Source organism: Eucyclogobius newberryi, unplaced genomic scaffold (genome assembly GCF_026437365.1).
Source record: "Eucyclogobius newberryi isolate DKJ021-1_F unplaced genomic scaffold, fEucNew1.0.hap1 SCAF_58, whole genome shotgun sequence".
NCBI lineage: Eukaryota > Metazoa > Chordata > Actinopteri > Gobiiformes > Gobiidae > Eucyclogobius > Eucyclogobius newberryi.
In genome coordinates, this window is record NW_027316256.1 from 23,557 (window position 1) to 43,236 (window position 19,680).

The following is a 19,680-nucleotide window of genomic DNA, read 5'->3' on the forward strand; positions in this document are numbered from 1 at the left end:
CAGCAGTCTGAGCAGGGACTCCCAGACTTCCTCCTCCCCAGACACTTCCTCCAACTCCTCCGGGGGGATCCCGAGGCGTTCCCAGGCCAGCCGAGAGGCATAGTCTCCCACCCAGGACACGCTGGACAGACTATGTCTCTCCAGCGTGTCCTGGGTCTTCCCCGGGGCCTCTTCCCGGTGGGACATACCTGAAACACCTCCCGAGGGAGGCGCCCAGGAGGCATCCGGAACAGATGCCCGAGCCAACTCAGCTGGCTCCTCTCGACGTGGAGGAGCAGCGGCTCTACTCCGAGCTCCCCCCGTGTGTTTCCTCCGCCACCCGGCGGAGGAAACTCATTTTGACCGCTTGTATCCGCGATCTCGTTCTTTCTGTCATTACCCAAAGCTCATGACCATAGGTGAGGGTAGGAACGTAGACCGACCGATAAATCGAGAGCTTTGCCTTTCGGCTCAGCTCCCTCTTCACCACAACGGTCCGATGCAGCGACTGCATCACTGCAGACGCTGCACCGATCCGCCTGTCAATCTCACGCTCCATCCTTCCCTCACTCGTGAACAAGACCCCGAGATACTTGAACTCCTCCACTTGGGGCAAGGACTCCCCACCCACCTGAAGAGGGCAAGCCACCTTTTTCCGGTCAAGAACCATGGCCTCGGATTTGGAGGTGCTGATTCTCATCCCAGCCGCTTCACACTCGGCTGCAAACCGTCCCAGCGCATGTTGCAGGTCCGGGTTTGATGGAGCCATCAGGACAACATCGTCTGCCAACAGCAGAGATGGAATCCTGTGGTCCCCAAACCGGACACCCTCCGACCCCTGACTGCGCCTAGAAATTCTGTCCATAAAAATTATGAACAGAACCGGTAACAAAGGGCAGCCCTGGCCAACATGCACTGGGAACAGGGCTGACTTACTGCCGGCAATGCGAACACAGCTCCTGCTCCGGTCATACAGGGACCGGACAGCCCTGAGCAAAGAGCCCCGGACCCTGTACTCCCGGAGCACCCCCCAAAGGACACCCCGAGGGACATGGTCAAAAGCCTTCTCCAGATCCACAAAGCACGTGGACTGGTTGGCAAACTCCCATGAACCCTCGAGCACCCGATGGAGGGTATAGAGCTGGTCCAGTGTTCCACGACCAGGACGAAAACCGCTCTGCTCCTCCTGAATCCGAGGTTCGACTATCGGTCGGATTCTCCTCTCCAGTACCTTAGAATAGACCTTACCCGGGAGGCTGAGGAGTGTGATCCCTCTGCAGTTGGAACACACCCTCCGGTCCCCCTTCTTGAACAGAGGGACCACCACCCCGGTCTGCCAGTCCAGAGGCACGGTCCCCGACCGCCACGCGATGTTGCAGAGACGTGTCAACCAAGACAGTCCTACAACATCCAGATACTTTAGGTACTCAGGGCGGATCTCATCCACCCCCGGAGCCCTGCCACCGAGGAGTTTGCGAACAACCTCAGTGACTTCAGCTTGGGTGATGGATGAGCCAGCCTCCGAGTCCCCGGTCTCTACTTCTCTTCGGAAAACGTGACTGAGGGATTAAGGAGATCCTCAAAGTACTCCTTCCACCGTCCAACGACATCCCCAGTCAAGGTCAGCAGGCCTCCACCCGCACCGTAAACGGTGTTGGTGAGGCACTGCTTCCCCCTCCTGAGGCGCCGGACGGTTTGCCAGAATTTCTTTGGTGCCGACCGATAGTCCTCCTCCATGGCCTTCCCGAACTCCTCCCAGGCCCGGGTTTTTGCCTCTGCGACAGCACGAGCCGCGGATCCCTTGGCCTGCCGATACCTGTCGATGACCTCAGGAGACCTACAAGCCAGAGTGGCCTGATAGGCCTCCTTCTTCAGTCTGACGGCATCCCTTACTTCCGATGTCCACCGCCGGGTTTGGGGATTGCCGCCACGACAGGCACCGGAGACCTTGCGACCACAGCTCCGAGCAGCCGCATCAACAATGGAGGCGGAGAACATGGTCCACTCGGACTCAATGTCCCCAACCTCCCCCGGGACATGGGAGAAGCTCTCCCGGAGGTGCGAGTTGAATACCCTACTGACAGAGGGCTCCACTAGACGTTCCCAACAGACCCTCACAATGCGCTTGGGTCTGCCAAGTCTGTCCGGCTTCCTCCTCCGCCAGCGGATCCAACTCACCACCAGGTGGTGATCGGTTGACAACTCTGCCCCTCTCTTCAGCCGAGTGTCCAAGACACGCGGTCGGAGGTCAGATGACACGACAACAAAGTCGATCATTGACCTCCGGCCTAGGGTGTCCTGGTACCACGTGCACTGATGGACACCCTTGTGCTTGAACATGGTGTTCGTTATGGACAATCCGTGGCTAGCACAGAAATCCAATAACTGAACACCGCTCGGGTGCAGATCGGGGAAGCCGTTCTTCCCGATCACCCCTCTCCAGGTGTCACTGTCATCGCCCCAGTAGAACAACGGAGTCCCCGGTCGGTGCACTGTCCAGTACCCCTCCCAAGGACTCCAAGAAGGCCGAGTACTCTGCACTGCTGTTTGGCCCGTAGGCCGCCACAACAGTGAGAGACCTGTCCCCCACCCGAAGGCGGAGGGAAGCGACCCTCTCGTTCACTGGGTGAACTCCAACACGTTGCGGCTGAGCACCAGAGAAGTGGAGCGTCCAGCCCCTCTCGAGGAGATGGGTTCCAGAGCCCAAACTGTGCGTGGAGGTGAGGCCGACTATATGTAGTCGGTATCGCTCAACCTCCTGCACAAGCTCAGGCTCTTTCCCCCCTAGCGAAGTGACATTCCATGTCCCCAGAGCTAATCTCTGTGTCTGAAGATCTGGTCGCCGAGGCCCCTGCCGTCGACTGCCGCCCAGATCTCTCTGCACCGGCCCCTTATGGATCCTCCTGCGGGTGGTGGGCCCACGGGAGGGCGGCCCCACGTCGCTCTTTTGGGCTGTGCCCGGCCGGGCCCCGTGGGGTAAGACCCGGCCACCAGGCGCTCGCCATGGAGCACCCATCCCAGGCCTGGCTCCAGGATGGGGCCCCGGTACAGCCGATCCGGGCGACGTAATCGGCCTTGTTTGTGAACTCATCATGAAGGGCTTCTGAACCGATCTTTGTCTGACCCGTCACCTAGGACCTGTTTGCCTTGGGAGACCCTACCAGGGGCTTGAAGCCCCCGACAACATAGCTCCCGGGATCATTCGGGCACTCAAACCCCTCCTCCACGTTAAGGTGTCAGTTCAAGGAGAACCGAAACTCACCACCTACCATTTTGTAGCTGAAGAGTAAATGTATGTAACATAGATGTGGTTTGATTATAATACACTACAGTGCTACAACAAGGGTTTTCTGATGTTGTGCGTCGGTGCCGTGCCAATCCACCAATTTAGTTTTCGTGATGTTTTTCATTGCTTGAGGACAGGCCTACATGTACTTATTGTATGGCTTTACATTGTGTTAATCTGTCAGCATAAAAGATGGCTAAAGCTCAGTCAAACACATTTGCTTTGCTTGTTTATTTGATATTTTAATGACTATGATAACAGTATCATAGTCATTATTGTTCAGCAACGCAAAGGGATTGTTGGCCAATGATTATAGGTAATACAATAATGTTAATTATTGGTAACGCAAGAGTACTCTAACACATTACTTTTATAACACAGTAGAGCAGTAACTTAATGAGTTAGTTTTCCAGGGCAGTAACAAGGTAACGTAACAAGTTACTTTTAGAAGTACTCAAGTATGTCGGCCTTTTCAAGACGCCGCCAAGACAAATTTGTATCAATGATGTCCATAAAATTGTGGGCTCACTCTCTCCTGCAGCTTTAATGTCCAGTAATTAGATTTCTAACATAGTTAAATTGTGAGCATGCTAGTAACAAGTAGCCAGATGATATGAGCCGTGGAAGGCTGGAATTGTGATAAGTAAAAGATATTTATTTGATTTGAACTTGTTTCTCTGTATATCTGGAGGCACAAAATCTTATTCCTGTAAATATTTTGGTGTCTCTTCTTAATTCAAAATCCATCCATCCATCCATTTTCTACCGCTTGTTCCCTTTCGGGGTCGCGGGTGACTGGAGCCTATCCCAGTGACTTCGGGCCTTAGGCGGGGTACACCCTGGACAGTGGCCAACTTGTCGCAGGGCCAATTCAAAATGTAAGATCAATAATCAATAGTTTCACAAGCAGATAAGGAATACTGGCTGGTTAATCTGCCTGTCAATCACTTTATTTGGACATAGTGGTGCCAGAACCATGTTTTAGATCTGTACATGATCTTTGTAAAGAATTGGAAAAGAGTGCACTCTTGGCTGCCAGGGCAACGTCAACATATTTTCATATAAATTGAATTTGTATTAATTTCAGATGGATAGTGCAATACCCGCCCTTGGATTGCTTCAGTTTTATAACTTAACTCCCATATATTACCCATCACTGCAAAATAGAGATACTGCAATCTCCAATGACATTGTACATCCGTTCAAATCTTCAAACCTGATTCTCCCTTTGAAAGGCTCGGCTGTCTTCCACACCTGCAGCGCTCGGACAGTTTGATTGACTGGGAGAGGCTCTAGGTCAGTCGTAACTACCTCGCTCGCGGGGCTCTGCAGATGTCAGCCATATCGATTTACACAAAATCATCAGTGAGTGCTTGGATTTACATCACGTGGAGTTTGTGCGGGCTCATCCATCAAAGGGGCCTTCGGAAAGCGACAGACTGATGCATGTTTCCATCGCGTAGTGTAAAACCAGTGCTCGCTTTGCATTTGGTTTATGATGTTATTCTTAGCTCTCAGATTCAGAATGGGAAGTGTAGGAGCTTTAGCAGTCTGAGTAATTCCTCCTGTCAACATGGAAGCGTAGGTCTGCTTTTTAAACCTTTGAATGGTTTCAACAGGGCTTTCGTGATCCAATCTGATCTCCTGAGCAGTCATCAATTATGGAAACACGCAAATCTGTTTCCCTATATTCATACAATATTTAAAGGAAACTTATACTTTATCTTTTTACATTTTGCATTAATTGCATGTGCCATATTTCAACAGTTTGAGTAGGTAATTACTTTGTTCCAGTTTCCTCAAAAGCCCCATTTTCACCTCCCCAACTTGACATTTTTGGTATTATCACTTTAAATTACTTTCTAAATAATGTCTTTCTTCCTTCATAATTCCATTACACAGTGCACAAAATGTAATCTATACATTACATATAGTTTTGCAACGTCGTTCAATTTTGGTGTATTTTTTTTTAACAAAAAAACACTCAGGGCTATATTTTGCCCCTGGCGGTAGCGTTAACAGGAGCCTTTTCCAGGAGGCGGGGCAAGGGTGCTCTTTTGCTACCTTGCCGACCTTAACGCTGGTGTGAAGAGGTTGGACTTGGCCGCTGGAGGCTGGAGTGGGATGGTGCCAGTCCATATATGGTGATAGTGTTTGAATCAATGACTGATAACTGTGGCATTCAAAGGCACCACCTGTGGAAGATGTTTGTCATGGCCTCATATCCAGGAAATAAAAGACGTGAGCAATAACATTGTTTCATTTGCCGTTTTTCACAGAGTTCCCAAAATGAAAAACATTTGATAAATAAATACAATTAAATAATGAAATGCAGCCTCTGAGCAATGTTTGTTTATTAATTCACCTTTATTTGTAATGCACAACGTAGAGTATGTCCTCAAAATGGGCTTGTGCCAATTTATGCTGCGTGGACTGGAGGATGTGAGAACAGAGCACACATTGTGGTCAGCTCAGTCTCATCTTAAGTACGGATCTCGTGTTGGGTTAGGACAGGGGTGGGCAATTATTTTCCTCCACGGGCCATATTCGAATCCAGGCAAGTAGCGAAGGGCCGGCCCGCGATCATTGGTGTGAAACAAAAAAAATCTGAAAAAAATTAAATATCAAATAAAATATCACTTTTCTGTCAAATATAGGCAATTGAATCTATTATTTAATTCATTACACATCATATTTATTAAGGATACAAGTGCAGACAGATGCCTGAGGGCAAAAAAGAAAATAAATGAATAAATATATATATATATATTTTTATTTTTATTTTACTAGGACAAGGTTGGCGGGCCGGATTGAAAGGCGCTGCAGGCCGGATGTGGCCCGCGGGCCGTAGCTTACCCACCCTTGGGTTAGGACAAGGCTGGGACAAGGATTTTGGGTGAATGTGATGTGACAGTGAGGATTAATTAGATTTCCCAAATAGACGTTCCTCTCTAAACTGAGCACATTCTAGTCTGCAAGGTCCAGTCTGGCCCAGATAGCGCAATAACAGGTGTCCTCCCATCGCAAAGAGCTTTAAAGGCCAATTCAAACTTCATAGGAAGTAAGAAGTTTGTTCATTTACCTAGGACTGCCAGAACACGGACAAAGTTTGTTATACTTCAACAGAAGCACCGCAGCTGAACTCCTCTAGGCCCCGCCCCTCATGATCCCCAGCAACTGTTTCAATGCTGCATGTTGCTATGGACATTATTACCACATACAGCTCAGTTGAGAGATTCTTGAGAGAGGAATACAGTAAACCGCATAATGCTTCGTGTTTTACAAACCACGTGAGTTTGCCTTATTCATTCTGGCCGCTGTTTACATACCACCGAGCGCGAACGTGCTCAACAGCTCAACATCTCAACGTGCCTGACTTCACCTGCAGGTGGATCACTGACTTCCTGACGGATAGGAGGTGGGATGTGCGGCCGGAGAAGAATGTCTCAGACACTCGGATCAGCACAGGAGCTCCACAAGGCTGTGTACTTTCTCCTCTGCTCTTCTCCCTGTACACAAACTGCTGCACCTTCAGCCACAACTCCATAAAACTGATCAAGTTTGCGGACGACACCACCCTCATCGGGCTCATGTTGGACGAGGATGAGTCTGCCTACAAGAGGGAGGTGGACCGACTGGTGTCCTGGTGCAGCGGTAACAACCTGGAGTTCATTGCCCAGAAGACAGTGGACATGATCGTGGACTTCAGGAAAGTCACAGTCCCCCCTCACCATCTCAGACTCCCCCATCTCCACAGCCCACCATTAGCTCCCTCATCAAGAAGGTCCAGCAGAGGATGTACTTCCTGCTCCAGCTGAGGAAAGCCAAGCTGCCAGCGGAGCTGATGGTACAGTTCTACACGGCCATCATTGAGTCCATCCTCACCTCCTCCATCACCGTGTGGTACGCTGGAGCCACAGCCAGGGACAAACAGAGACTACAGCACATTGTCCGCTCTGCTGAGAATGTCATCGGTTGCAGACTTCCATCTCTGCAGGACCTGTACGTCTCCAGGGTTCTGGGACGACCAGGTCGAATCACAGCCGATCCTTCTCACCCTGGACACGGACTATTTGAGCCCCTCCCCTCAGGCAGGAGGCTACGGTCCATCCGGACCAGAACCTCCTGCCACAAGAACAGTTTCCTATAAGTTTTAATAATAATTTAATCCATCTCTCGCTGCACTGTTCACTTTCTGCACTGCATCTAAAATTAGATTTTTTTATTAGGTTGTTTTAACATTGTTCATTGTGTTATGTTACACCATATAACAAAAGCAAGTTCCTATGTTTATGAATTATGTTCATTGACAATGGCAATAAACCTTTTCTGATCTGATCACAATCAGTCACACATTCGCAGAGAAACGAGCCAAACAAGGAGGTGAATTTATAAGCAGCAAAACGCTATGATAAAGGCGGAGCATACGAGACGTGGTCAGCATTTTACAACCCCTCCAAACCTGCCCCGTAATGAAATGAGAATTTCTTATCCCGTACCAACCCGACATGTGGCTCAAAACTCAACCGCACTGTCCGCGCTGCGTCGTGTGAGTGTGTCTTGTACCTGGCGAGACAGGGAAGTTTCCCCTCATCTGCACCACTCACTCCTCGAATATAAAACCCACACAGTATATTGGTTATTTATGCTTGAGGAAAATATCTAAAAGTCATAAACATCCCTAATCTATGACTAACGCTAGTTTTGAAGTGTATTAGTCATGATTCTGGCCATTCACTGAACAGACCACGCCCTCAAGTTACTTTACTCGATCTCACATTTTGGCATAATCACGCCTCTTGTCTAGAATTCCACACCCTGCTGTCTTCAACTGCGCCGACTGCAAAATGTGTCAAAATGAGCTCTGCTGCGCCCACGTTAACGCAACCATCATTTGTGTCAGAGCCGAATGAGAAGAAGAATGAGAAGTGCATGGCATACTCATACTTCTGTGAGATGAGTGGACCAAGGAAACTGTGTGTAAGTGTAAGAAAATAAAATTTAGTTGAATGACACCGAGCTAAACACATAGAAATGTAAACAATAATAGACTGGAGGTGTCCTTGATGATTGTAGGAGATGGAGAACTCGACTGAAACACTGTCATAACCTAATGAGGTTATGTTAATGAGAGCGAAGGAAACCTTGTTTTGACTGATTATTAGTGGGAAAGTGTATGTAAATCCCAAACATGTCAAAGTGCTCACTATTCAAAAAGAAATGTGTGTGAGTGTGTAAGTATATATATATATATATATATATATATATATATATATATATATATATATATATATATAACCCTGAGCCGTGTGACAATCTTAGAAGATATAATGACTATCATAATGATAGTTCAGTTTAAATCAGACCCTTTTGGTCTGTAAAATGTTATGTTTCTACTTTTTGTACATGTTTTTCCTTTGCCTATAGACCGAAGAAAAATAAACTAACTACCATTTCAAAATGTTTGACATTCACAATGAAAGGCCTCCGAACACTCCAATAATCCATGTTTGCCCTTCAGAACACAGCTCTTGCTTTTTTCTTTTTTAATACATTTTCTTTTCTTTTGGATAAACAAATAGCAAAACAAAAAGAACAACACAAAACAGAACAACCAGAGAAGGACTGAGAAACAAAAAAGACAAACATACAAGTGGCACCAGGGTTCACCTCCCTTCATAGGTCAATCAGTCCTATTTTCTTCATTTGTCCACAGAACTCGCCTCCCGTTGTTCTTACAGTGTCTCGCGAGTTAGACACGCCCACTGTAGGTTTGATGCAAAAATCCAATCGCCGCCACAGACCACGGTTCCCTCCAAGTGATTCACAATCATGTCTCCAATATTTGTATCAAAGGCAATATCACTCACACATTAAATAGCTCCCTTTTTCTGTACATATCTGTCCTCGTTGTCTTCACATTCAAAACTGTGTTCAAAAGTCACTTGGCCTGAGGTCAAAACTGCAACTCCTGTATGATGAGTAACAAGATTTTCCATAGCCAAATTTGCTTAATCTTTGATATTCAATGTCGTTCAAATGGGGCTCTAGTAAATAAATAATATCTATTCTTACTTTTGAAATTTTGGTTAAAATTTTTGATTGCCTAATTTGGTTCAATATGCCCTTAACTTCAAGGGATGCCACTTGTAAAACCATTTTACCATTAATAATTTTCGATTGGCTTTAAACTCTCTGGTTACACAACAAACACAGGAACTACAAATACAGGAAACAAAGGAATGGTAATCATAGAAAACAAAAGCTTTCAAGACTATTCCTAATGAAGGGCCCTCGGAAACTCCCCGCCGCTCCTGGCTCCCCTGGCACCTCTACTTCTTCTGGTCTTCTGATAACATGCTTTTTACCTTCGAATGTCACCAGAGGAATCGTCGGGAAAGAAGTCTCAGCCTTTCTTAATTCCTCACAGATGTGGCAAAACTTTTCTTGCTGTTGATGAATCTCATATGGAATGTCCGGGGCAAAGAACACTAGTTTGCCTTTGTACTGGAGGTTTCCTTTAGCTTTTGCAGCCTTCATGACGCGCTCCTTCACACGTGGCTAAGAAACCTCATAATCAGCCCTTGTGGTTTATCAGCTGATGACCACAAATCTGATGTTGTTCCTGCATGATCTGGACTCCAAATCCAGGATCTTTCTTTTCATATTCTTGACCTCCAATACCTGCGCCCACAGCTGCATCAACTCATCCGCTCCTGTCGCGTTTGACTCCTTTATGTCAGATTCCCTTTGATCAAATAGGGCCGTGGTAACCATCTCTCCCACTTCCGCTACTAGTGATAGCATATCACACTTCATTCCTCTTATAATTTCATTTATCATTATGGCCAGTTGGTTTGAGGAGATTTTCCCTCCTCCTGACAAGTGCGAGCTTGGAGACCCCATTTTGGACAGGGAGCTTTGACTACCGGCGGGGATCTGCAGCTGAGTCGGGCCTGCTAGCCATGTTAGCTTCATTAGCTTTATTAGCTTGTGAGGGGCGGGCCGTTTTCTGTCCTCGTTGTCTTCACATTCAAAACTGTGTTCAAAAGTCACTTGGCCTGAGGTCAAAACTGCAACTCCTGTATGATGAGTAACAAGATATTCCATAGCCAAATTTGCTTAGTCTTTGATATTTAATGTCGTTCAAATGGGGCGGAGCCACGGTCACTCAGCTATACTTGTTTTGTTCCTGTAGCATTACCAAACTTGAGTTTTCCGTGTTTGCTCATGTTTTGTAAAACAGCTCAAGATAAGTCTCGGCTGAAACGGAGTGAGTGTGCATCCACTTTAATGACAAATCGGAAGTCCTCACACATCTCTTTTTCTATAGGAGCACTTGTTTGTTTCTTTGTGCATAAAATGCCTTATTTACATATGCAAGCCAACAGTGATGGGAAACTTGAAATACAATTTGTGAACAGCTTAAAACACATGTCCAAATGTATATTTTTCCTATCAGTGACTGTAGAGACAACCCACATTAGCACAATGAACCTAAAGAATCTATTTCGAAGGTTAAGTAGATTCAACCAGTAATTCTTATGAAGAAGGAGACATCATTTTAATGTTGTGGCTGCCTCTACCAGGATCTTACAAGGCATTTTGCTTCTGCCTCTTTTTAAAGAAATATCTCCTTGTTGACTTGTTTGCTCCGGTTCCCCTCGCCTCTTAGCTTTGATTTCGAACTGGAGTATTTCTCTTGAACATCATTAGGCTGGCAACTCCCACTGCGTCAGAAGATGTGCGATCTGATTACAAAGTCAATATCAAGCTGCCCAATTCAGCACGGTGATTGGAAAAAGCCACTCCAGATGAACATCGGTGATAAGAAATCCAAACATGACGTGACCTGTCGGAGTCTGCGAGTGGAGGGAGCGATGCGCCAATCAGACCGTGAGCGCTAATGGTGCCCCTAGAGCCGATAAACGCTTCCTTCCTTCTCTGTGGCAAAGAGAGAGAGAAAGAGAGAAAGAGAGAAAGAGAGGATGCCAGTTGCCTGTCAGGAAAACCTCCATCTGGGCTTTTAGTGCTAATGAAGAGCCGACTCGACGCTGGGTACAGGCCGTGTTTTTGATTCTAATGAGCCGTGAGGGTTCTTGACGGAGGATGTGGGTGGGCTGATAGCCTCCTTTCAGACTGACAGACAGCAGGTCCTGACACCAGCATGTGGCACAGCTGTAAAACTATTGCAGAATAACGGATACATGTTTTTAGTTGTTAGTGGATTGTATCATTAGTGAATTATGTATTGGCATTAAAGAATATTAAAGGTCCCATATGAGGCATTTTAAAGTGCGCAAGACAGGTTTTCATGTTTTTTTTGTATTGTTTCTTTGCTTGGTAGAAATGTACCTTTGGTAAATATGTATAATAGTTTTACAGTAATTTGTGTATTGGGAGTTTTTAGTGCAAGAAACTACAAACATACAACACACGAAACTTCACTGAATCCGCTTGCATCCATTTATTTATTGTTTGTACTTTTATGTAAACTGATTGAGTTTTTAAAAATGTCTCTTAATTACGCAAACGTGTTTTTATGATCTGTGTGCTGTTGTATTTTGATCTCTCTATCAATGGGTTCTCACCTGGTTAAATAAAAGTTGATACTTATCATACTAAATGATATGGGATATTGTAACTTCAATGGCCGTTTTCTCTAAATGCATTCTTCTCCCACAGAGACATAAAGATCAGCCCTTAACATCAGAATAGGTTTATTGCCATTGTCAAAGAACAACATTCACAAACAAACTTGTCTTGGTGATTCGATGCAACACAAAACAATAAAACACTGAACAATGAGAGTCATAACAATAAAAAATAAGTTAAAATAAAGTAAAAAAAAAATAGGCTTAAGATAGGCTTAATGTACACAAATGTACACTTGTACAGATATACATATGTAGTGCAGAAAGTGAACAGGGCAGTAAGTGATTAAATTATAGTTAAAGTGAAAGTGTTTAAGAAGTGTTCATGAGTCCAACATCATAGGGACTTAAACTGTTCTTGTGGCAGGAGGTTCTGGTCCGGATGGACCGTAGCCTCCTGACTGAGGGGAGTGGCTCAAATAGTCCATGTCCATTGGTCTGATTGGGCAAAAGTCAAAACCAGCCAATGCAAGCACCAAATGTATGATTAATATATTAAATAATTACAAATTATCGCACAACTTATATACACATATCAAATGCTCCAATATTGCAATGCTGATATTTTTTCGATATATTGTGTAGCATCTACACCAGGGGTGGGCAATTATTTTCCTCCGAGGGCCATATTCGAATCCAGGCGATCATTGGTGTGAAAAAAAAAAAAAAAAAAAAAATTAAATATCAAATAAAATATCACTTTTCTGTCAAATATAGGCCATTGAATCGATTATTTAATTTGTGTGACGTGATATTTATTAGGGATACAAGTGCAGACAGATGCCTGAGGGCAAAAAAGGACAAGCTTGGCGGGCCGGATTGAAAGGCCCTGCGGGCCGGATGTGGCCCGCGGGCCGTAGTTTGCCCACCCCTGATCTACACTCACCAAACTTGACAATCTTTGGACCGAACAAGACCCAACAACCTTCAGTGGATTTGACAGTGTTTACTTTCATAAAAGCTACAGAATTGCACAAGATAGACCCGACACTACTGTTTAATTAATTACTACCTGTGTAACGTTTGTTCACTAATGGAAAACTAATACAATGTTTTCCAGCTGTTGCAGAGCTAACAACAATAAATCTTACTCTTAGATCTATTAACGATCAACAATTGTATTATTGGTGACGTCAAAATACAAACTTTCCGAGATAAATGAAAGCAAACAAGTCAAACAACTTCTCAACTCAGAATTCAGATTACCTGATGACCATCTGAATGTCCAACCAGGAAGTAAATCAAACTTTATTTTGGCTCAGTGGTTAGCGCCCTCACCTCACAGCAAGAAGGTCCTGAGTTTGAAACTCGCGCAGCATGGGGCCTTTCTGTGGGGAGTTTGCATGTTCTCCCTGTGCCACGCTAATTGTCGTTAGCATTGGCGCGATGCCCGCTCAGGTCTCTGAAACTCATCTCGGTGAATAATTAGGATGCTCGGAACAAGTTAGGAAAGTGAAGGATTATTTTGAACCACTGCAAATGGTTTGAAATTATGTTTTGCTTTTCATGTTTTTATGAAAGTAAAAAGTAAGATAAAGTCCCAAAATGATTTCTAGTATCCTTATGACTTTAAAACACAGGAGTACTTTTGATTTTTTTTTAGAACTGAGCACTTGAGCTGATTTCACAATTTCAACAAAAATGAAACCAAAACACAACTCCAGATATGTTTTAAAAAGAGTCAGTTTTACCTGATAAAGGGATTATAATTAACTCCGATCTGGCCAAGCTTTAATACCACATTCCTTTCTGTGTTATTAGACTTGATATGTCCTGAAATGATCCGGCTTGTTTAACGAGCTGAGGGCAGAAGGTCCGCGATTAAACATTGATTAAATTCCATACTTTAGTGCCGTGAAAGTGGAGCCTGCGCATTTTGGTGATTCCACTCGAGGAAGCAGGGTTAGGTCCCTGCTGAGGCCTTCAAAGTTCCTTGGCTGTGCGCTGCGCTGGAGAATGGCCTACTTGGCAGCACTTCACACTGACGTAGAGGGGGTCCAGGGAACTGACCCAGCAGTCTTATGGTTTTTCTCCACGATTTAATGTTCACAGAGTTGTGGCCAATTTGGAGCAGAACCACGTGGATCCAGATTTGCTTCCAAGGCCACCGTCTGTGCTGGGGCGCTGTGCCATTTGATTTTGATGTGCATTCAATTGGCATATGTTCAGCTCACTCATGTATTTTGAATAATGTTGCTCTATGATAATTCTACGACAGTAGAGTCTATTGTCATTTTGCTAGTTTATTCTTATTTTGGAAAGCTGTGTTAGAGGTGATGCTTCCTAGATAATTCAGATCTTTTTAGAACGCCCCAAAATCCCGACAGCAGTTGCCTCAAAGGTCAAAAGTGAAATACAGTGAACCCTCGTTTATCGCGGGGGTTACGTTCCAAAACGAACCCGCAATAGGCGAAATCCGCGAAGTAGAAACCTTTATTGTTTTACAGTTATTATACAATGAAATGCGCCATAAAACATTGAAGCTCAAGCGCGGCGCTCTCACCGGCCTCGCAAACTTCAATTTGGCAAGCGGTTTTACGTACGTGTACATATTAATCCATAACGTTATTGACACACAGGTAGAGAAGACACGGAGAGACTGTTTAGCCAATCAGAATGCAGAACACAATGCATGATGAAAATCCGCGAAGCAGCGAGACCGCGAAAAGTGAACCGCGTTATAGCGAGGATCACTGTAGTCAAGCAGATTAAACAATGTTCACAGGATATTAGCAAATTGATAAATATCCCTGCATTCCTTGCCATAGACTCTCCTTCTCACCAAGGAAGAATTACAAAACTCTGTAGATTGTAGAAAAAGATTCAGTTGTAGTCATCTCGATTCTCTCAATCTGCGAATCAAGACCGGGAACTCAGATATTTGGACGAATGAGAGACCCACAAAACCCTGTAGAAACTTTGAGGAGAACCAAGGACGGACAAGGCGCTTCCATTTGTAGATTTACAGACTGTGAAGCCAGAAGGAGGAGGAGATAAGGTGGTTCATCTAGCAAGACCTGTTCATCTAGGGTAGAGGGCATTTCTCCAGGCTGTTGAGGAGCATCCAGATCTTCAGGTCAGGGCTGTGAGATGGGGCATCTGGAGCAGCGTCAGCAATATCTCAACTATGAAACTCAACGGTCTAAAGTTTAATATGAGTTTAGACTCTAAACTCATATTATACAACAGGGTTTCTCTCGGTGTATATGGACTCTATCTGGTGGTATGTGGGACCCGCTACAGAAGTCTTATTATTAATCACATTGTTTTAGACTCATTTTAGACCATGCTTCACCCCTATTTAAACCTGATATAGACCAAGTTTAACTCTGGTGGTAAACAGAAGGCCAATAATTAACTTGTGGTAAATATGTGGTTCTTTGAGTGAAACGTTTTTGAGCCTTTCTTGAATATGTGGGTGTAATCCCTCATTCGTCCAGGCGTGTTCCATTGTAGAAAAAGCTTCAGTTGTAGTTCAGTTCAGTTTCTTGAATAGTTTTAAAATGGGATTGATCTTATCAGAAATAGCATAAGTATAGTTACTACTAGAAAATAAGTATGATAATTATAGGGAGATTGTAAGGGGACAAACGCTAACTACAGGACATTAGCTTGTTTCCAACGTTTTGGTCAAATTGTGTTATTACTAGATTATTAATCTAAACTTGTGGTATGATGACAGTGACAATCAAAATATTCACAATATTTATCCTCCCATTATTTATAAAACTTAGATATGATATGAGGACACAGCAACAGCTCTGTTGCCGAGGGACACATTTTTTTTTTAAATCTTAATGACTTGACCAGCACAGTCCCCACCTTATCAACCACTTAAGTCCAATCAAGCCAACCGCTACACTTACAGACCCATGTTCTATGCAGCCGTATTTACCATGACCTCACTTAACACCGGAAACTTCTCCACAAAACATACTATTTCCATTTACGCTGCATGTATATGTCGCTCTAAGTAAAAATTGATGTCCAGTTTCTTCAAGAGTCGTTAGTGTCTTCCATCAGATCCCACTCAGTCTTGGAACTCCTTCTTCCGCTCATCCATAATAAAATAACTCCACAGGAAATTTAAAAAAAGACATGACCTTTGAAGATAGAAAACGGGTGATTCGGGGTCGTCGCCAATGATAGAGATGTGTTTAACGTGTGTGGAAAGCATGCGTGGAGCTGGTGCTGTGTGTGATGCGTGTGATGTGGCAAGCAGTTCAAAGTGATGCAGAACAAAGCTTTACCAGGAGCTGTGTTAAATAATTCCTGCTCCTCTTTCATTCGCACTTTGAATTCCTTCACCAAGTTGATCCGGTGGGGGGAAATAAAAGAGAAAAAAAGTGCTCAAATTGATTCAATCTTTCATGTAGAGCACGACATCGGGCCAACTTTCCTCGGGCTTCGTTTAGATGAGTTTAGTGTGTTGCTGAAAGGAAAGGGGATTTTTCTGTTAGCTCTTAAAATGGCTTTGAGGAATCTTGCCTCACTGCTGTAAGTTTTTAGAACTGGGTTTAGCTTTGACATTTGAGTTGGATGGTTTTGGTACCTAATGATAGAAAGATTGGATTTTGAACATCATTGATGATAGGATTTAAAGCATATTGGCCTGCCAACTTAACTAACGGCAAAACCCACCCAATAGCGTCTGAAAAATGTCTGAATTTGCTGTGTGTTTTTGGCCATTACTCAGAAGGCTTTAAATTTGAGGATTTTTCAAATAAAGGGTTTTTATCATTTTAACTCAGAGATTGGCTGGGCTAGGGTAAATATGCCAAGACATATTCTGAAACATACTGTGCATAATATTCCCAGAAATCTATAGAAAACTGAATTACGTTTGACAAAAATGAACATAATTATGTTTATTTGTAATAATGAATCCAGAATAATAAAACTAGGGATGCAACAAATAATCTAAATAATTGGGAATCATTTTTGACTCTTGACCGTAGAGACATTGTCCATATCCTTTTTTTTAAAAACAGTATCTCTGGCGAAACACACAAACAGAAACTACAACAGAATATCAAACATGCAAAGAGCTGATCCAAAAAGGAAGCAAAAGATGAAGTGAAAACCATATTCAAGGAATCTTTTTTTTTTTTTTAAATGACCCTCTTGTACAATTCATTAATTTACATTTTCACTTGGATATCTACAAACACAGTAGGGACACAGCGGCCCACACTTTGTTAATACTCACATGTCTCCAAACAGGTTCAGGTCCATTCCATTGAAAAAAGCAAAAAAGGGAGAATGTTCAATGCCAACTTTCCAGTTGAGGGATTTAGAATGTTGAGGAGGGTCCACACTATAACCACACTCAGTCCAGTCGTGTAGAGTCTGAGGTCCACACTACACCACTCCGACTAACTGAAGACTGAAGATACTTTTATCAGACAAAATACAATCAACTATCCACAAAAACAACTTAATAATAATCATCAATACTTTTACATTGCAATTTATTCAAACTTTCTTTAGGCTATTTTGTTTCCAACTCTGCCCACGGCCAAAAATGAGATTGACACCCTGCTATAAAGATAAAGAGTGAATTATTATGTAATAGACGAGGGATAAAACAATTACTTTTTTTTATACTATGCTATACACCAATATGCTTTAAAACCTAACATACATATATTGAAGGATGGTTGCTATCATTTATGTGGAAATCAGTTATCAGACCTACTGCAGAGTCTCCCCTCATGCACCAGCGGCACTGGCCCTTCCCCTTTGTCCCCTCTCATTCCCTCAGCCTTCTCTCATTTGGAGAACCCAAAGAGGTTTTTTTTGTAGTTTTTCCTGGCCGAGAAGGAGAGTCTAAGGACAGAGGACCCTGGGACATCGTCCCTCGCCACCACAGACATTGTCTGACTTCATCGCCACCACAGACATTGTCTGACTTCATCGCCACCACAGACATTGTCTGACTTCATCGCCACCACAGACATTGTTGATTCATTTCTCCCTGTGGCCCTCAGAGGCAACTGTTGTTGTGATTTTGGGCCTTACAAAAATAAATTGATTTGATTTGATTTGACCCTCTGAAACTAAGTTCTATGAAGGAAATATACCTTAACAGCCTGTTTTTTCACACAAAAGAGCAACATTTACCAGGGATATTTACACGCTGGTCAATTTGTGTCCTACACGTGGAACATATGCTTCTCTCCCTTGTTGTTGCCAGTAGCCCGCAGCTGTGTGTGCGACCTTTCTACGTCCCTTGACCCATGATGCCATCTATCGCATGGATGTGCGCTAAAAAACCCTTCTTGAAACACAGACAGAGTGCATGTGTTCTGAATTGTCATCTTTGGAAAATCAATGAAAAGGTAGGTATGTGGGACAGAAGCCCAAATGGCAGGACAGTACAACTAAAATATGTGGTCACTCTAACTGTGAAGGCTGCAGTTGAATATTATGTAATATTAATATTGTCTATTGTGTCTCTATATTATGAGTTCACCTGGGGTAATGGTACTTAGATAATGAGCTTGGACACATATTCCTTCAAAATGCCGCCACACGAGCCAGGCTAGCAATGCTATGCATTTGACTCTAAAATTGACGCTGCAAAGTATGCATGCTCTAACTTCCAGATGACCAGGAAAATCATAATCAGGACAGTTGGTTTTCCAGAGGACAGTGGAGGGAAATGGACTGTGATCCCCAAATATCTAAAACCTTCCACAGAAGCCGGGAAAATAAAGCTTAACCGTTCACATCACTTCCTGGCTCCCAAGCCGGCTCCAAACCAGTGTCCAAGACCTATTATACTGATTTTCCTTAACTTCAGTTATTAGCAATGTGTTATGGCTTCAGCCAAATGTCTCACCGTGGATCGAATCAGATCAAACAAGCTCCACCTCCCATTCTTCATCGACTACTTGGAAAGATCGTTAAAAAAAACTGAAGGAATTTGATGAGATAAAGCCTTGCACTACACTACTTTTAGCCAGATACTCTTACAATTGTTAGTCACGATTTGTAACTCTCGATCACTCTCAGGCGTTACTAGTTCAAGTCAATCACAGTCCATTTTCCTCCACTATCCTCTGGAAAACCAACTGTCCTGATTATGATTTTCCTGGTCATCTGGAAGTTTAAGCATGCATACTTTGCGGCGTCAATTTTAGAGTCAAATGCATAGCATTGCTAGCCTGGTTCGTGTGGCGGCATTTTGAAGAAATATGTGTCCAAGCTCATTATCTAAGTACCATTACCCCAGGTGAACTCATAATATAGACGGCTAAAGCTAACAGATTCAACTGCAGCCTCAAAGCCGGTCGAAGCTAGCAGCCATCTTGAATAAACCCAGTATTCAGTATTTTAAAAGCCTAAACAAAAGATAGTTCCGATAGTTGCGGCCCTAAAAATGACATTAGACAGAACAACATTCAAATTTATAACACAAAATATTGGTTGGAATTATAGTGTGTGCTACTTTCTACCCACAGACAAGAGACGCAGACAGAGCAAACTGCCGCGACACTCTTGTTCCCCTCCACCTGTCAGTCAGCGTTTCAGATAAAAGCCAGACAGCTCCTCTCCCGGCCAGCCTTCTCACTTGACCTTCATCCGGCACACTCTACCTTCCCTCCAGTCAAGGGATGCAATATTCTCTATAGGTGCATATCAACCTATGCTGCTGTGAAAGGCATCCCCCCTTGCCTCCTCCACCACCTGTAGCCTCCCCCTGTGCTGTACAAAGACTGGGGCAGTTTCAATCACAGGTCCCCGATGCGCTAGCCT